At 38.7% G+C, this 19,233-nt stretch overlaps 1 protein-coding gene across 2 annotated transcripts in view; it reads left to right on the top strand.

The window, feature by feature from the left end:
* The first annotated feature begins 13,803 nt into the window (after positions 1-13,803).
* Positions 13,804-19,233, top strand: part of FYB1 (FYN binding protein 1) — a 42,490-nt gene continuing 37,060 nt past the window's right edge. Inside the window, exon 1 of one of the 2 annotated variants that reach the window (XM_071730648.1) lies at positions 13,804-14,089. The gene's annotated coding sequence lies outside the window, so the exon portion shown is untranslated. The remainder of the gene's footprint in view (positions 14,090-19,233) is intronic. The other variant, XM_071730650.1, reaches the window with a different exon arrangement.

Genomic DNA, 19,233 nt, shown 5'->3' with positions numbered 1-19,233 from the left:
ACCCTCACTACTTTATGCAGATAAGCTTGCTCATTATAAGTTCAAGTGATATTTTTATTTAGTAGTTTGACATCACCCAAAATGTATCAATGCCCACCTCCTCTACATTTAGCATTTATTCTGTTTTACGTTTTTTGTTTGTTTGTTTGTTTTTACTGTATATAGTTCAATGAGATTTATGGTTCTATGGCCTTTCTTCCTTACATTTCTGTGCATGAGAAGTGCTCAGCAGTGCAGAACTTAAATATCATGTAGAACCAGGACAATCCTATTTTTCTGATTCTATCAACTATGAACATCTGAATAGTCAAAGGTTAATTGACGGAAATACTGTCCAGCTTCTTAGGGGAAGAAAATTACTCCAGATTTTAACACACCAAAGAAAATGTGAATCAAAAGGAGACATGCATGGAGTTGGTAGTGAAGCGTCAATACACAAAAATTCAGGAACCCCAAGCATGAAAGACAAAACCAAAATATATCTGCCTTTGTCCATATTTTCCTTATCAGCACAAACCTTTTTTTCATGGTAACCTTGGAAGCGATAAATGATTGCTCATTTGCTGCATCATTCACAGTCATACAGTCTAAAAACAAATTATATTTTAAATTTTGTTGTGTCTCTAATAATACCAAAACAAGCATATCGCTGATATTTTTCCCTGTGGAGGCCGAGTAGACACATGTTTAAAAAGGGAAGCTCACAGTGAAGCTGTGAACATTTTTCACTGTCTCCACTACAGAGCATCCACTTTGCAGACTTGCGGAGAGAGAACCCAAAATTATGGTAGGTACAGAGCTCTATTCATTTAGCTTTTATTACATGGATATATAAGATTTATTACTGAAACTGCAGTGAATGTGACTGTAAAACTTCAAATATATTTCTACTGCTTTTCAATTCAGTTCCTTGCAGCTGACTTCCTGCTTTGGAAGGCATAAAGAAGCTCTTTTAGTTTTTTTAGCTCACATCATGTCAACTTGTTTTTGTGAGCCTTACTGATTCTGGCATATTCAAAATTAAGAGAAAACAGATTTTTTCAATGATAAGCTGACAAATTACTTTGTGTATCTAAAGGAACGCTGTGTTCTAGTGTCAATGTGACACCAAGCAATAAAAAAAAATGGGTCATGGCTTTTAATTAGATTTACAGCAAACAGCTGCACCTCCTTATTTTGATTCAGAATTACTTCGTAACTAATTTTAAAAAAGAAAAAAAAGTCCCCGGGGGTGGGGGCGATGAAGGGTGGGGGCATGGGGAGGGAGAGAGGGTGGAGGGAGGAGGGAGGAGGGAGGAGGGTGGGTGGGGGGAGAATCTCTGACTAAGAATTTATGCGTTTATATGTAAATATACGGTATATTTGGAGTGGAATGGAGCTACATCTACAGAATCCTGAGATCCAAATAAGGACTAAAACATACAATTCACTATTTCATTTCAAACAGAGACAAACTCAACCAAAACCCTCCAAACTTTGTGACAAATGATTACATGCAAACTGCACTCTGCATTCAATCTTATTTCACCTTTATTTTGCTTTTTCAGTAATAAGGAGGGAGGTTGGACTCAATGATCTTTCAAGGTTCCTTCCAACCCCTAACTTTCTGTGATTCTATGGAATACTGTTTTCTTGGAAAGGTTCCTTTATCCAGGCACAGGTACCATGATAAAAGCATGACAGGATCCTGTAGGGGTTTTAAACAATTTCCTTTTGTCAGCCTCGGTTTTTGTTCTTTGTGTTTGCTTGCTTGCATGCTTCCCAGCAGAGTCTAGGAACATTTGCTGCCTGCACCTTCAGCTCTGGTGAATCAAAATTCCAGTCACTGCAGTTCCCCAGCCCCACCACCCCCGTGCAGCCCCAGCACCAGGGTGGGGGTCTGTAGGGAGCCCTGAGGATGGGCACTGAACCCCCTGCTATAGGAGGCAGAGGGGGGAGCTCCACAGTGAGCCCCTTCCTGCACAAATATAAACCCAAGAAAACCCAAGACAAACAAACAAACCAAACAAAAAAAAAAACAAAAAAAAAAAACAAAAAAAAAAAACCAAAAAAAACAAAAACAAAAAAAACAAAAACAAAAAAACAAAAAATACAAAAAAAAACAAACAAAAAAAAAAAGCAACAAAAAAAAACAAAAAAAACAAAAAAAAACAAAAAAAAACAAAACAAAACAAAAAAAAAAAAAAAAAAACAAAAAAAAACACCCCAAAAGCAAGCAAGTGAATAAACAAGAAAAAGGAAGCCCAGATCAGGCCAGCAAAGGTTCATACTGGCTGTTAAGAGAAAGTTCTCCACTAAAAGGGCTGCCAAAAGCTGGAATTGTCTGCCCAGGGAAATGGAAGAGTCACCATCCCTGGAGCTGTTTAAGACATAAAACGTAGTGCTTAAGGACATAATTTAGTGATGGCCCTTACAATGCTGAGCTAGTGATGATCTTTAGGACCTGATCATCCTAAAGGTCTTTTCTAACCTAAACAATTCTGCAACAGCTATGCTCTGCATACATAATGCCCAGTGATGCTTCTGGAGTGGCAAGAGAGACAAACTGCACTCAAAGCATCCCAAATTCTGGCAACCTAGTTCTCCTACAGTGTCCTGCTGCTAACTTGAGAGGTCCATGCCATTACTTCAATGTATTAATAAGACCTTCATGACACTATTAAGGAAAACTATTGGAAAGCCAGGACTTGCTACATCCAGGCTGGATCCGTATCTGTGCTCAGCCCATTCACACTGAACTCAGGCAACATCCTGGCCTCTTTAAGAGAAGTGGAATGAACTCCAAGCTTCCCCACCCCTATACTTTGCAACTTGGACAAAATACAGGCTTGCAAAGACCTCTAAAATTCAGAACATTACTTTTGCTGAACCTTCAACCAGTTTTTCCTGTTCCTGAGGGGGGAATGCAGAGGGGAAGATTAATATAGAAAAACATGTTAGCTGTGTAAATTAGACAAAGATAAATCACATTCATTTAAAAAATTAAAGCTGAAGCAGATACAGAACTAATGTATTTATTTATTTTACTGTAAGATACAAATTACCCCAAACTTCCTCCTTGCTACCTTGACTATAACATGAAAAATGTTGCATATTTCATGCCAGCTTTTTCTACAGTAAAAAAAGAGTGAGTTACACAAGCTAAAGCAGGGGCCCCATCTCCTTTCTCTAGTGCTGCCAAACTATCTGCTTTTTCAAAAGCATCAAGGGTATTTTAACCAGTTGGAGGAAAGACAAATGAAAAGACAAGCAAACAAAAAAAACAATAGAAAACCCACACACAAAAGAGACCAAAAATCCCAAACCAAAACAAACACACACACACACATACACACAAAAAGAACAAAGCAAACCAAACAATAATCCCCACACAAACTAACAAAAATTCAAAAACAAACAACAAAACAAACAAACATGCACACTCACACAAATTAAAAAAAACAAACAAACAGGAAACAAACCCGAAATGATAACTTTTCTTTCAAGATGCAGCTTCCACATTTGATTCTTTCCCTGGAAACTGTGTTTGGTCACCACTTATTAAAGATACTGCCTTTCTTTACCATCACGCTCAAAAGTGAGAATTAGCATCATTTGCTGTAATATAATTTTTCTTTTGATAACAGACTCTTATTTAAATATTTATATTTAAATAATAATAATAATCTAAATAAATTTATATTTCCCCACTCCTTTTGACAACCCCTTTTACCTCTTACAGTGTTTAGAGGCCCCCAGTGGTCCTATCTCTATGACTGATCCCACCTTATCCTTTTCTGGACCATTGTCTCCAATTTATTCATCATTCCACCACTAGGTTTTCATTGATCTGAATGTCTTCCTTCTATTACATGAGTTTCCCATCAGATCTCCTTTCCTCAGCCTCTGAGACTAGTTGCTAGAGCTCACACTTATGCACTAGCAGACAAGAACATACACCCATAGCCAACAACTCCCTTAAATTCCTGCTGCTCCTCTTCCCACCACAGCCAGTAGCTGTCCTATCCTCCACAACAGAAGTATCCAGAACATTAAATGACCTCCCCAATGGCCTGTCCTTTAATAAACACCCAGCAGATTGGCCTTACCTTTTAATCTAGCCAGTGCTCAGCAATAGATTTTGCAGTGTGAACCTGCACAACAGCTAAACAGAAAATTTTATTTTCATTGTACTTTTTAGCCTTTGGAACAGAAAGTCTGGTATTTGACATCTTTGTGAGGAGACAGCAAACCAAAGGAGACCCTGCTGAATTCCTCCTTCTTATTCACATGTACCCTGTACCCAGCACATTCAAGAGCCTGCAAGTAATGGAGTTGATAAGTAAATCAATTTACATGATAAAGTTAAGAAAGCAGCTATAACTTCTCTGCCTCTGTGGCAAGGCAGCAGGCAGGCTCTGAGCTGACTTTACAGTAACAACCTAATTCATGTTTCAAACAGTGTGAGGGAACTAGGACACATAGCAAACAAGAAGCTGAGAGAACTGGGCCTGTTCAGCCTGGAGATAAAAAGGTAAACCAAAGATTTTATTGCTGTCTGCAAATACCTAGTGGTAGGGTGCCAGACTCATCTAAGAGATGCATGGGGATAGAATAAAAGGCAATGTAAATAAGAGGTGAGACACTGGAAACAAGATGCAAAAAAGAAAAAGCTCAATTTATTTTTTCTTTGTCTTGGTTTTTTGGGAGGCTTTTGTTTTGTTGGGTTTTTTGTTGGTTTTCTATTGTTGTGGATGTTTTTTGGTTTTGGTTTTTTTGGATTTTGTGTGTGTGTGTTTTCGGTTTGTATTGTTTTGTTTTGTTGCTTTTTTAGTTTGTTTGTGGTTTTTTGCTAGGTTGGTTGGGGGGCGGTTGTTGGATTATTTTTTTTTCTTTTTGTAACAGTGAGGGAAATCAAATACTGGACAGCCTAGAGAGGCTGAAGATTCTCCATATTAGCATTCATCCAAAACCCAACCGAGGAATGAATTCTCTGAGCAGGCACTTCGAGAACCTGACGTCAAAAGGTCCCTCCGCACCTAAATGATTAGCAAAAGTGATGGCTCCTCCATTAGAGGTCACTATTGTGCAAGCAGAGGGGAATGACACCATAGGAAAGCTATGCACACGCCTATTGTACAGAGAAAGTGCTGCATGAGTTAGGGTCCCCTTCTGCTCAATAACCGGAAGGTGAGATTAAGATTCCCAGGTCGTACATTCCAAGTATAGGAAGAAAAATGTAAAAGTGAAGTTAACAGAAGATAGGGGGATCTTGGAAAATGACAGCAGAGTAGGGCAGGAAGGAAGTACTATTCTTTTTTAAAGAAAGTCTGAGTCTACCAACAAAGCTTCAGAATATGGGATTTTTGTACACTCCCTACCTAAGCTGACCAAAAAAACTCCCAGCAGATGGAAAACTGATCCTGTTTTTCTGCTGTGATTGACAGGCACAGCTAAATGCATTTTTATTTAACCTAATTTTCTACTTCTATTGTTTAGGATTTATATCACAGGTTAAACACTCACTTGAAAGCCAGCAGGCTTTGTGACCAAACTGCTATCACCTGCTAATGATCAGGGGTCAGAATTCATGGATGGTAAAAAATAATTTTAAAAAATAATAATTAAAACAGATAAACAAGCAAACAAAAAAACTTTCTTGAAAGTCCAAAGGATTGGGCCACGAAAAGGATTCTAGAAGATGCTAGACTTTATGCAAATCAGAGACAGAAGGGCTTAGGAAATTTTTTTATGAAACATTCTTCCATTCTTCTAAAGATGTTTGGACTAAATTGGGTTTTCAATTTTTTTAATTGATTGCCTTTGATTAAACCCCCCACAGGAACATTTCTGATCTTGTGTTTGAAATGTTTATGCTGTGGGAGCATGCTCTTTGTTGTTATTTAGGCCACATCATTGTCTTTGTTACTGATGACAGGAATTGTACTAAACTAGGAAATCACACGAAGGGCTGCATTTCTTTTTGATTAAACTTTAGCATTCTGGATTGAACATTTTTCCAGATGCCTGATTTCATGTCTGATAAGCCTTGAAAATATGTTACTCCCATAAGAAAATTTACACTAGAATATGGGAGATTGTTCACCTGGAAAGCAACTCATAGGTTTTGAACAGTTCTGTGGCTGGTCAGTATGTCCAGAAGAAATTTATTAAAAAGAATAAAAGGCTCATATGGAGACTTTGCAGTAGCAGTGGCTGGGAGATGGAAACAAGAAGGTATTCCGCCTCTGTGTAGCAGACAAGCCACTCTGAATTTTGCTTGTTCTTTTCTAACCAACCATGCTGCTCTAAAACTCTGTTTGAAGGGCTTGTTCCTACCTTCCTTCTCTGCCACTGCAGCAGTAGTTCGGGGGCTCAACATGAAAACACTTCTCTTATGCAATTGCTCTATTCTTATGTTTCTGCTTATTTCTGGTGTAACTGCTGAGTCCTGTAACCTCTACCAGTTAAATGAGCTGGGCTGAAAAAAACCTCTCATCTCATGTGCAAGCCCCTTTTCTTTTCTCTTCTTTCCTTTCCTTGAATATCTTAAATTTGTATTTTTTCAGGTACCTAACATAGAAATCCTCAACTTTTACAGCAGCAAACCTGAAGGGAGGACAGTGAGGAACCTTTATAAACTGCAGGGGAAAACAGTAGAGATCATTACACAGGCTTCCAGCCTTTTGAGGAAACAGTTTAAAAGTGTAATTTTTAACTGTCTGATGCCTCACATCAACACTGAGAACACATTACTTTCTCCGAAGGTATAACTAGTCAAGATGACTGAACACCATGAGGGCAGAGGTTCATTCTTTCTATTTTTCTCATTTTTTCTTAATTTTCTATTGATACAGTTAAAACTGTTGACTTACAGGAGAAGTCACAAAAATGGTGCATAGGATTTCTGGCAACCAGATGAATGATGATTGATAAATAAGTAGAATGGGTCTGCAACAAGAAAGAATGCTTGTTGGGCCTACACAAGGGATTCCTAAACTGCTTGCATGGTGGCAGCAGCTGGACATGAAATGTGTTCTTGTCTTCCTTCCCTCACTCTGCTACCATAGGTCTTCCTTTCTACAAAACAGACCCTTATTCTACATCCTCATCCTCCTAGCTGATACTCCACACAAACCACAGTCCCAGTCTCTCTGTGTCTCACCTCCTTACAATACAGCTTTAGGTCTAAAAAAAAGAACCCCAACTGCACCCTGTCACAGAGTCCTGTTTCCCCTTGCTTTGGCCTCGGCCCTGCACTCTCAGCCAGGGCTCTGATTCTTCACACTGACTGAACTCATAGGGCAGGCTAGGAAACAGGGAGCTGGTGGTCCAGCTGCAAAGTCTGGCATCTTATACCTTACTGGATGATGGGTAGTAACTGCCTGTGTGAAGGGTCTCCAGCCCTGTGATAAGCACACACACTAATTACTTCCATGGAGCCACTTTATCCTGCAATTCGAGTGGGGAGAAGGTAACATTTCTCAGAACCAACTGCAAGCAAAACTCAGATTCACTGCTGTTACAGAATTACAGAACAGCCCAGGCTGGAAGGGGCTGTGAAAGATGACCTAGTCCAACCCTTAGTGATACAACCCATTCTAAAGTAGTTCACAGACTGTTAATAGTACACCACTTTTCATTAAGTGGTCTGTAGGGGTTTGTACTACTGATGAACTCTGAGAACAGAGAAACTATAGAGAGATCATCAAATGCTACTAAAGGACAAAATCTGTGAAAATGCTTAGTACCTTTCCCTTTATAGTCTATTCAGACTGGCCTATTAGAATGAGCTGTATTTTTCAACATGTTTCTCAATGCAAGGTTCAAGAAACTGGAAAAAAAATCACAGGAGATAGAAAAAAATACTGATCCTGGAATAGAACTGCTGTAGTTGAAACTGTGAAGCCTTGCTAAAATTGTTCTTATTGTATGCAATTCTCATGTGTTAAGAAGTTTTCCACCAAAATATAGAGGCTGTAGTAGAGATTTTTGTAAATAATACTACATTAAGTTACAGAAAAATATATTAAATTATTGTGTCAAAGATCAGTGTTACATGATGTCACACTCAGGCAAACATGACATTTGGTGAGCTCTACAGTCCCAATCTGTGCTGGACACTTCTTGTGTTATTCCCAGCACAAGAGCAGAAGAAAAAGATCTCCAGACTGGAAAGCTAAGAATCTTCCTTTCTTAACCAGCCCTCCAGGTTAAGACCCAACAGGGTCCCGCCCATGACAGAAGGGTTTGAACTAGGTAATTTTAAGGGTTTCTTCCTGCCCATACCATTCTATGAGTTGCATGAGAAAGTAATGATATATTTTCTGAAACCTGTTGATGATATACAGACAAATATACACACTGTTTAGCTGCATGACTGCCTGGGAAAACTAACTTGACTAAAAAGTTAAAATACCAGACCATCAGAAAACATGATAAAATTATTAGCTGCAGCTATACTAAATAATATGAATTATCATAGAAGGAAAATGAAAGGGTGCAGAAGAATGGTGCAGGATTCAGGGCAACTAAGAATTTAACTTGAGCAGCCATTTTCTGTGTATCGTATGTTTTAAAATTTGACACTATTTCTGACAAGTACTTTCTTGAGAGAACATAAAGTACTGAAAGATGCCAACTGTGTTTCATTAAAATTCATTTTTGTCTTAACTTTACCAGGGGTTGCTTGCCATAACAAAATTGGCCATGAAAATCTGAAATTATTTCTGAATTTATTATTTAAGCAAACACTTTTTTTTAAAGCAAAGTTAACCTGACTGGCTCTGGTATGATTTGATCAATTAGCTGCAAAATATAGGTCTGATCTTTCACTTTATAAATGAAAAAGACTGATAATATCTTGGTAATAAAGATTATGACATTAACAGCACCTAAACTGTTTTCATCTGAAACTTTTTCTTTAGAGGGTTAAGGAGGAGATTTTGAAGGGTAAAGGCCCTATGCTACCACCTTCCTGGATAAACCTCATGATAACTGAAGGGACACAGACATCAGCTGCAAGTCCTTTGTGTCCCCATAGCCTCATGCAGAGAGGCAAAGAGTGAGAGCAGGACCTTGCCTAGAGCAGCGGTGCCTTTAGGAAACATGAGTTCTCATTTTCCTTCTCTGCACTAAAAGTAGAGGAAACTTGAAGAGCTGGTAGGGGATTACCATACAAGAGGGAAGAAAAGGTGATTTTTTGAATGCAAAAAGTATGGGTGCCCAGAGAGGTATCTCTCTCCATCCCACACAGGGTTTGTACCAGTCCTGGTGAGCTTCTTGTGTTCTTGCACATTTTTTGCCTTCAAGACAGAGGTATGGAAGGACTTGTTGAGGAGAAAGGGAAGTCAGGCAGTGTTTTTGTCCAAAGCTGTCTGTTCCTCTTGGTTTTGCACTTCCTCTTCTCCGTGGTATCAGCAGCTGAAGTGTAGGGAGGGGACAGGGCTTGGTATGGAATGCCAATAGAGAAGCTAGACCAGTGCTGGCCAACCATCTCCATGAGGGTATACTGGGAGGACACTGACGCAACTTCTTCCTTGAGAAAGTTGTGTCCTCCCCCTGTTCCTCACCAGTTGCCCTTCCCCCAGTGCAGGTTCTCTCTCCTCTTCCTGGGTGCCAGGATGCCCCTGACCGCAGCTGCTAAGATGGCCACTCCCAGGCATGCACAGGCTCCAGCCAGCCCTCAGTTCCTCTGGGACAAGCTGATCTGGGAGACACGAAGTGTGCCAAGACCCTGTGAGTTGATGGCAGGAGGACAGCTGGGGTATGGCCAGTGCTGCAGGGCACAGGGGAGGTGGTCTGAGGGAGAGCCACATCTTGAGGGCAGGCAAAAGGCTGCCGACCCTCCCCAGACACCAGAGATCCTTTCTCCACACAAACAGCTGATGCTCTGCTCCTCTTAGCTCTGCCATGATCCTGCATTCTCCTTCCCACCCCAGTCACTACTGATTTCCCCTCCTATACAACTTCCCAGCCTGCCTTACCAAGACAGGAACCAGGCCAGTCCCACATCCTCCTTGCCTCAGGCCAGGAGATGGTTATTTTAAACTCATCCATCACAGCTATATGCACACCACTTGCAATTTAGCTCATGAAATCATCTAATCAAGCTACCACTGGCTGTCAGCTGTGGCTTTTAATGAGCTGTGAGTTGTGTCTTGTGAGGGGGCAATGCTGCTGTGACAAGCTCTGCAAGTCCTCCCAGCCTGTGTTTCGTGGGGCTGTGTCTGTGTGCATCAGGGCTTCTGACCACCACGATGAACCCTGTCCTTTCAAAAGGGTTTTCTGGTGCCTGTGAAGGGTTTGGTGACAGCCTGATGTTCCTGTTTGGTCAGTCTGGAATGTTTTTTGCAGCCATGCTGCTTTCACTTCCCCCTGAACTCCTGCTGCTGACCTCAGGCAGACAGAATGCAGAAGCACTGGCATTGGCAAAAACCACGCAGCTTGCAGAGCAAAGTAGCCTAATTCAAAAGCTGCTTAATCTGAGCCCCCTCATGAGTGTGGTTTCTAACAAAAGGGGCAAGGAAGACCCTGTGGAGTATAAAAGGGCACTCAGAGGAAGCCCAATGACAGCATAGAGGAGGAAGTTGAGGGCAATGGAGATGAGTAATTTGGTGGAACATGATAGTTAATACCTGAATAAAATTTGTTTTCAAAATATTGCTTGAGATTTGATTCAACTGAGCACTGCTAATGCCAACTCACAAAAAAGAAAGACTTCTGGCTTTTTGCATGTAAGATTGTTTTGTCCAGCAAATGCTTTGCATCAGGTTTACAAATGCTCTGGAAGTGCACTTATCACAGTGTGTAAACCCAAACAAGTTAACCAGGAGTTAACATGCACCTGACTGGCATACTCTGGAATGTGCTGAGCTTTCCTTTGTGACAAAAATAAGCCCTTCACAATGCACAGGGTAAGGAGAATTTGCCATCATCATCTGATGAAGATTTACCAGTTTTCTCAGAAAAATAGAAATAGTGGAAACAGATCCCTTTAACCCTTGTTCAGACAAATATAACCATAGTAACAATAGCCAATGGGTTTAAGATTATAGGATTGAATTATGACAGTTTAAAAGAGCCACAGAATTTATTTCAGGAGCTTTCAGGGAATTCTGCTTTTCAGCTGTCCACAAACAATATCTGGAAAGCCCAGCTGTTCCTGTAATCATGAAAGTGCATATAGGCACAAGAGAATGCTGCAAATTCACTCATGATCACATCAAACTTCTGTCAGAAATTCTAAAGCCACCTTCAAATGGCAACCCAATGGAAATGCAGCAGCACATTTTTCAGGAAGTCTAGCCCTGTCTGCAGACACAAAGATAATGTAGGCCACCACTACAAAAAATAGTTTTCCAGCCATGCTGTAGCAATTGCAGACAGAAGCTCCTACTGGTTTTCAGGAATATCAAGTTTTTACTGAAAATCAGGTATTTTCCAAACTGATGCTGCAACAGGATCACCATGGTGGCAGGATGACACTTTTGCCCACAACTCCTGACTCTGGGGAGAGATTCAGCAGTGCTAAGCAGGGCTGCTAACTCTTTGCCTGGCCCTCTGACAAGGTTGTTGTACTTGAAATTTTATCCTGCAGAAGCAGCTTAAAACTAGGTAGACTGTAACTCTTTCAGTACAACTACGTCCAAAGATAAAATTGCTGGAAAAATGTCATTTCTGATGCTGCTCCTCCACTGGGAGGAAAAGGCCCCATGAGCATGAGGAGGCAGGAAGAGAATTTTCTGCAAAAACCAGGGCTATCATTGACCATTGAAATGGATCAGGTTTAAAATAACATAAAATGAAAAAAAAACATTTTGGATCATTTCACTTCAGTTCACACCACCTCCAACAGTGGTACTGACACAGTTGTGGAAGTAACAAGATCATGACTATGATATTCTTTGTGAGCACTGAATTGGAAACTCACAGGTGTTGAGATAGGAGTTTCTGACCTTTCATACCACTTAACAGCACAAGACAACATCAGTGAGTGAAAGATACCTTAAAAAGATGGAGTAGCACTTTATGACAGAGAAAGTCAGTGAGGTTCTTTTTCTCTCCTTTTTACGTTCCTCTACTTTTCCAAAGTATAGTTCTGAATCAGTCACTTTTCCCAAAGGTATATGGAAATAGAAAGCTGATTAAATGCTAAGAAGGAATACCTTTGGCTGCAGTCAAAAAACTTGCTCGTGGGGACCATAACACACTGCTGCTTGGCTTCCACTAGAGACTGGTTTTGATCTACACAGAGTCTGGAACAGCATGCTTATACATGAGAAGACATTGTCATTATTGATATTCTTGTCTTTCTTGAAAGAAATATTGTGACTTTGCTGCTGCTGCTGCTTTTGGAAAAAATAAAAAAGGCAAAACATCTATAAGCTACTTTCAGACTTGCAGTCCTGTTCCTTAAAATATTAATTCCTTCAGATTTCTTCTTCACATAAAACCAGCTAATTCTCTCAAATCATTCACAAACATCCTTCACAGAAGTAAGAGGAGAATAAAAAGAGAGGATCCAGGATGCTGTTTCCCTTGCAAGTGTCAAATGAAGCATATGGTAGACATTGCAGATGAGCAAATTTCACAGTAATTTCACAGCATAAACCTTTATTTTCAGTGTGTTTATTGCTATTTATATTATCATCAACATTCTGTCAGTAAGAACTGTACTTATTTTTGTGAACTGGATGAAAGAGAAGATGACAGGAACTGTCTAGCTTCAGAGTTGCAAATATGAGCTTGCTCTTTGATCACAGTATGATTTGCTTAGCATTGGTACTCTGAGCAAACCCTTCTAGCCATGTTTACTCATGCAAAATGGCTATATTGCTACATTTAGCACCTTAGAGCTGTCATGAAGACCATCAAATAGAATAGCAAGTCACAGAGTTTAATAATTGCTGATCGTTTTCATAAATATGATTTTATAAACAAAATACAGTATTTAGCAGAAAAAAAAAGTATAAAGGACTGCATTTCTCCTGGTAAGAAAAAAACGTTGTTATGTAATGAAAAAAATATCCTTGAAAAGTGGTAAATACAAAGTATGTGACAATATTTTCAACTCAAGCTTAATGCAGCACTCTGATAAACTTCTGAACTAGTTGAACTAGACGTTTTTGTAAATTTAATCTGGAAATATCAAGCATTCCCAGTGATTTATTTTAGCATTCAAAAATGTTTTGAAAAACACTAAGCAAGCTGTGCAAAAGGAGAAGTGGTAGACAATGAGAGTCAAACAACTTTTTGTGACGTTTAAAGACATACAATTTTTCTCCTGCAGTCTGATCCCTGAGCAGAGCATCAGAAACTTTATTGGGCTGTATTTAGTAAAGGGTTCTGCCTTCATGGTTTGAGTTTACTTTCAGCTCAAACACCGGTTCAAAATTTCTTGTGAAGCTTATTTTCTCAATATTTGTCTTCCTGTCCTGTACCATCCTTCAAAGTCTTTGTGCAATGTGCTCACAGGTGGAAGAACAGAAGAAACAGATGTCCATGTTGTTTTTTTTTTAAAAAAACTCCTCACGGGAAAAGCTTTTAAAAACATCCCAGCAGAAGCTCTTGAGATTGAGAAGGGTGGGAGCAAGCAAAGATGCTAGCTGATACTCGATGAGTGGGAATGGGTGCAGTGATCCTTGACAGAAGCAGGGGACTAGACCTCATGACCTAAGAGTTCTATTCACTCCTTTACACTTTTTACAGTCTTCACACTTTTAACTACCACAGTCATTTCCTTAGCCATCATTCTGTAAAGTCTCAAGCTTGTATGCACCAATATGGCTTCACAGGACTGCAAGGCAGGGTAAATGCAATACTTTCAGATATCACATGGTGAATATTGCTGATGGCAGCAGCCAGTCTGAACACATTTTAGTTCCCTTTTCCCTCACCACTTCTTGCCTAATATCCTGAGGACAGCAGTTTTCTCTACTGTTCACGATAATGAAACCCACAAGCAGCATTCTTATGCAAACTCTCCCTGAGAAGAAGAATTCTTAGCAAACAGACCAGGATATTAAGGTGATAAAATTGTGGATTGCCTCACTGAAGAAGACAGTTTTTCTGCCTGCATCAAAATATTGGAGAGCTTTGGGGAATCCAGGTAAAATATTGTATATATTTTTCTTGGAAATAAATGTGCAGCATTCTAGGAGAAATAGAATCTGTAAAAAGCATAAAGTATAACCTCATGTAACTAATTATGTTAATAGTAGATTTTACTTAAAATTAGTTGGGGAGCTGAAAAGGTGCCAAGCTTTTGAAATGGGCCTTTCACTCTTAAAAGACATTTTATTAAGAGCAGTACTAATTTAAGTGAACTTTTCATTTTAAAGAATACTTGTATCACTTAAAGGTAATTGTTTTCCAGCAGTTCTTTTTGTATTATTTGTGGCTGGGTGGTTTGTGGGTGGAGTATTTTTGGATATACTATACTCTGGATTGAGATATCAGTGCACTCTTTTTGCTTTTAGTGGGTTGTGGAAAATATATTTCTTTCCAGAGATGAGTCAGAATTGTACTCAATGGCTTGAAAGGGCACAAAACTTCTTTTCCAACCATATGGGATCTTGAAATTCTAGAAATAAATGCTGGAACTTTTTGGTGGCAGGAACTCAAGATTTTCTTACTTGAGACTTGCAGATGTTACATTAGCTTTAGTGGAATAACCAGAGCCAAACCAAAGACGGTCACAAGGCACTGTATACATTGTGTATAAATAGGAATCTGAGTGAAGGCAAAACTACTTCTTTTCTGGGCATACTTGCTAGAAAATTTACATCTTCCTGAAAGCTGTGGATCAGCATATAAGAAAAACTATTTTAAAAGCCTGAAGTATTAATTATCATGTAACTGTGTTTGTATAAAACAATGCTAAAATATATCCTAGCCCTTTTTCAGAAAGGGTTGTTAGTCTGATTCTATTGGATAGAAGTTCTTGGTGGAAAATTGAAGATTCTGGGCTACTGCTGCTGAAGACTGAGTTGCCAACGGGTTTTTTTGTTTGGTTGGTTTTGGGGTTTTTTTGTTTGGGTTTTTTTGTTTGTTTGTTTGTTTTTTGTTTTTTGTGGTTTTTTTACATAGGCAGCTAACAAAAAGAAGCAAGAAAATAAAAGTGAAACTTAGTGCCGAAATTATCACTGCACAGGATGAACAGATCACTGTGCATGGATAGAAGCTTTGGCCTGATGTATAGGCTGTGACAGCAAAGTTTGGGACCCATCTAGGATGTCATCTGGCTGCTCTGGTGAAGTTCAATGCCTTCACTAGTCCTGGTCTGAAACTGACCGGGAGTGTCTGAACTATGTTGACCTCTTACGTTCCTGTAATATGATTAGGTAAAAATTATAAAAAGTAACAAGAGAGAGACAAAAAAAAAAAAGTGTAGATGAATGTACAATGGCAAAGATGATAAGGATGGAATGCTGCCTTGTCTAATTTTGACAGCCACATGTCCTCATTACTGTGCTGGCTTTGTCTTGCTACTCTTAGAGAGGTGTTTAAAATGATGCTTTCAGAATAATATGTAAACTGGCAGCCTCTCTCGGGGGAGTATCTTACATTTCTCTCTATCCTCTCCATTCTAGAGGCCTGACTTTCAAAAAAACCTCCAGACAGCAAAATACCTTGTATCTTTACTATTTACTATCTGGTGAAGGCCCATTTCCCTTGTATACCAACGATTTAATTAGCAAGTCTTTGAAGTTTGGGTTTATGCTATCTTTCTGGCTTCTTTGCATACTTCTACTAGCTACATTTGTAGTTACAGAATATTGCAACATCTGAACACAACTTTCTAAACGCTGCACTCAAGTATTAGAGGGAGCCTTCTTTGACTAGTAATTATAACTCAACTCAAGGGGAGGAAAAGCAACTGGGAAATTATTTCTCTCTTCTGGAAACAACAAAGTCGAGTAACAATAATTCTGCATTATGTCTGTCTGGAAAAGGAAATAGTCAAGCAGTAATTTATTATTAATTCACAGTGGCACTAGCATGTTGTGGAAGCAGCTAAACTCCCTCAAATTCACTAATTGCAAAAGAATTTAAGTCATTTCTTCAAATTCCTAAGTAATTTTCAGGTCTATATGAGCATATAACTTTCATGTGCCACTTTCCTTGTCTTTCCCATTCAGTTTTTTTATTCTTTATGTCTTGTTCATGGGTTAGAGCTCAAGTCCTCCATGGTTACCAGTTTCTATGTCTATTGCACTGTCACAGAATTCATGAGTACTTGCACTTTTCTTCAGAGAAAAGCTTTATAATCTTTCTTTCATGAATTTCTAGCAAGCTCATCAAGTTCTGATTCTGCTAAGGATTATGAGCTTTTTAAAAGGCTTGTTTATATTCTACCACTCTGGAATAGAAAGGAAAAGGTTACAGGTGAGCAGTGAAAACATGGTGGTTTTTTTTCCTTTATGAATCAGATCCCCCTGTATTTTGAAGAACTGCATAATTCCTTATGCTGCTACATATATTTCTTTTGTTCAACTAGGGATCATATGCAAACCCATCTGCTGTTCCTTTTGTTGACCCATTATTGCTGTTTGAAGAAAGGGCAACCACATGGAGAAGCTGAAGTGAAATGATCTTTTGGCTTCTCCAAGACTGAAAAGAAAATAAGGATAGCATATTTATGCCAAAACAAATGCTTTTTGATCAGGCTGCTAATTGAGACTGGCCTATTCACAATACATTCAGGAAGAACACATTTGGAACCTTTATATTTTTGTATTCTCATTGTTATATACTTCTGTACAAAATACACAGGTATATTTTAAGTAATAGAGAACCAAGGGTTATTGTTCAGGATTTAAGCAAACACATTTTGCTAATGCAACCATCTCATATCACACAATTGTCATGGTTGGAAAAGACCTCCAAGATTACTACATCCAGCCGTCAACACCAAAAAAAAAAACCAAAAAAAAAAAAAAAAAAAAAAAAAAAAACAAGTCCATCACCATTACACTAAAGAATATCCTAAAGTATAACAAAGCAAATGTTGTTGTGTACTTTAGGTGCTGCTTCCAGTTCAGATCAGAAGCTGAACAGCCAAAACATTTTGCACTGAATTTCCAGAGCACAAAGAGAAAGTGCAGAAAATAGCATAAACTCTTCTTGCCTGAGATTCTTCTGCAAGTGCCACAAATAAAAAATTCTCTCTTTTTCCCAGTTCTTCATGTATCTCCCTGTCCAGTCAGGCTGTGCATTAGAATCCACAACATGGCTTCCAGTATCATGTAAAGCTTATGAAAAGAGGAACTGGTGACATACTTTAAAGAGAAGCAGAAATATTTCACAGTTTCTTACCGTCTTCTGTTTCTTAAGGTGTTACTTTTACCACTTACCACTTACTGTAATTAAACAAGAGGCTACATTTACACTGTAAACCCTTCCACATGCTCAGAAACTATTTACTCTTGAAGATCTTGTAAATCTGAATTACTAGAGTGAAACCATCATACTTTGAAGAATTCATTAAAAGAAATTCACTGGCAGTCCTAATATGGCTGTAGTGAATGGCTCAGTGCGTTTCAAAGAATGTAGTTGACTTTACTTCTGCAATGATGTAGAAGAATTCTCAGAAACCATTTATCATAGCAAGAAGGGTTTCTTCAAACCACATTTTCAACTTCCAAAAGATATATATGCTAAAGGTCTCTTGTCCAGAACATTGACATTACTGTAGCTTGACAGGGTACATTTTCTTAAATTTTAAATGAAAAACACTGCAGAATAATACGTTTATTACTGTAATTTAAGCAGCTGATCAGATTATTATTTTTATGTTCTGAAGACTTCAGACACTGATGTAAAGCTACAGTATCTGTGAAGATTTAGATTTTGCTAAAGTTTAAAAAGATAGTTTAAAAAAATAATAATGCATTATTACTAAGCCAAAAGAGATCAGACGCAAAAGCCTTTGCTATTCTCTGGCATTACAATTACTGTAACTTCCTGTTTAAGTGCGTAAATCACTGCTGTGTGAGGTAGGCTGGGAGAAATCTTGAACAATTTGTGGGACATATATGTATCTCTGCAGTCTAATTGTGTGTGTGCAAGAGAGAATACACATCAGCCAGCAATAGATGGCTTAAACCTGATAATCTCCATAGTAAACATGAGCTTCCTCCCGTCCCTGTATGTGCAAAAGAGATAACAACATGGTGATCTGGGGATAAGTTTTATGTGTGTCTATTTTTGGGGGGGCTACATTTCTTGTAAATAACTTTGTAGAATAGTACAAAAAATTTGGAAAGAATTAATTTCTTGTTTTCCTATTTATTAAAAGAATAGAAAAGTTATCTTTAAGTTGCAGAAGCCACAAGTAAAGTTATTTAACATAACAATGTTAACACATAACATTAACATGTGATGTGTTATAATCAAAGAAGAGACAAAAAGAGCAAGAGTCCAATTCAAAAGCTCTTTTTAATGAAGTAAAAAAAAAAAAACAAAAAAACCCTCAACTGTGTGAAGGCACAGTTAATTCTTCAAACTCTTAAACTCCTTCTAAAATTCCATTCAGACCCATGTTTTTTGTGCTTTGTAGTAATACTCCTTTATTTCCCAACAGATCATTCACTTACAGCTTCCTACTTATAACATCCCTGCCTTTCATCATTAGTCTCATGTTTTAACTTTTTCACAAAAAACAGATCCCACTTAAGCAACTTGGTGCATCAGATATATCAGCTTATCTGTCATAGCTGCACCTCTGCTCCTACTGTTGCCTGGGAAAGTGGTCCCTGATGTAGAGAGGTCCTGAAACCCAAAAGTGACCTCAGCCCAGTGCAGTGGGACCAGTTCACCCACCTCTACCCTCTTATTTCACTGCTCAGTGTTGTAATTGTACTGAATTCGAATGTATTGAGCTTTTGCTCTCAGTTCATATCAGAGACTGGTCCTGAAAGGTACTGAATAGTTAAAAGATTTTCAAATTAAGCTGTATTTTCTTCACTTCTAATCATGCAATTTTTTTTTTTTCACCCAGGAATTTAAGGATCTTTGGCAGTATCTGGGTGTACTGATTATCATTTATTCCTATTTTACACCACATATTTTCATTTTCCATCCAGATATGACAGTGTTTTTGTGACAAAAACTGAGAAGAGAAACAAGGACAAAGTGAGGGGAGGGCAGGGAAGAAAGTTGCTGAGAAGCACACACCCCAAGCCAGTAGAATTTCTGTTTTCATAAAGGAACTTGCAGTTCTCCATATAGCTGGCAGAAATAAGTCCATTC

Source organism: Heliangelus exortis, chromosome Z (genome assembly GCF_036169615.1).
Source record: "Heliangelus exortis chromosome Z, bHelExo1.hap1, whole genome shotgun sequence".
Taxonomy (NCBI): Eukaryota; Metazoa; Chordata; class Aves; order Apodiformes; family Trochilidae; genus Heliangelus; species Heliangelus exortis.
Note: the sequence above shows the minus strand (reverse complement) of the source record. Positions and strands in the feature narration are given on the sequence as shown.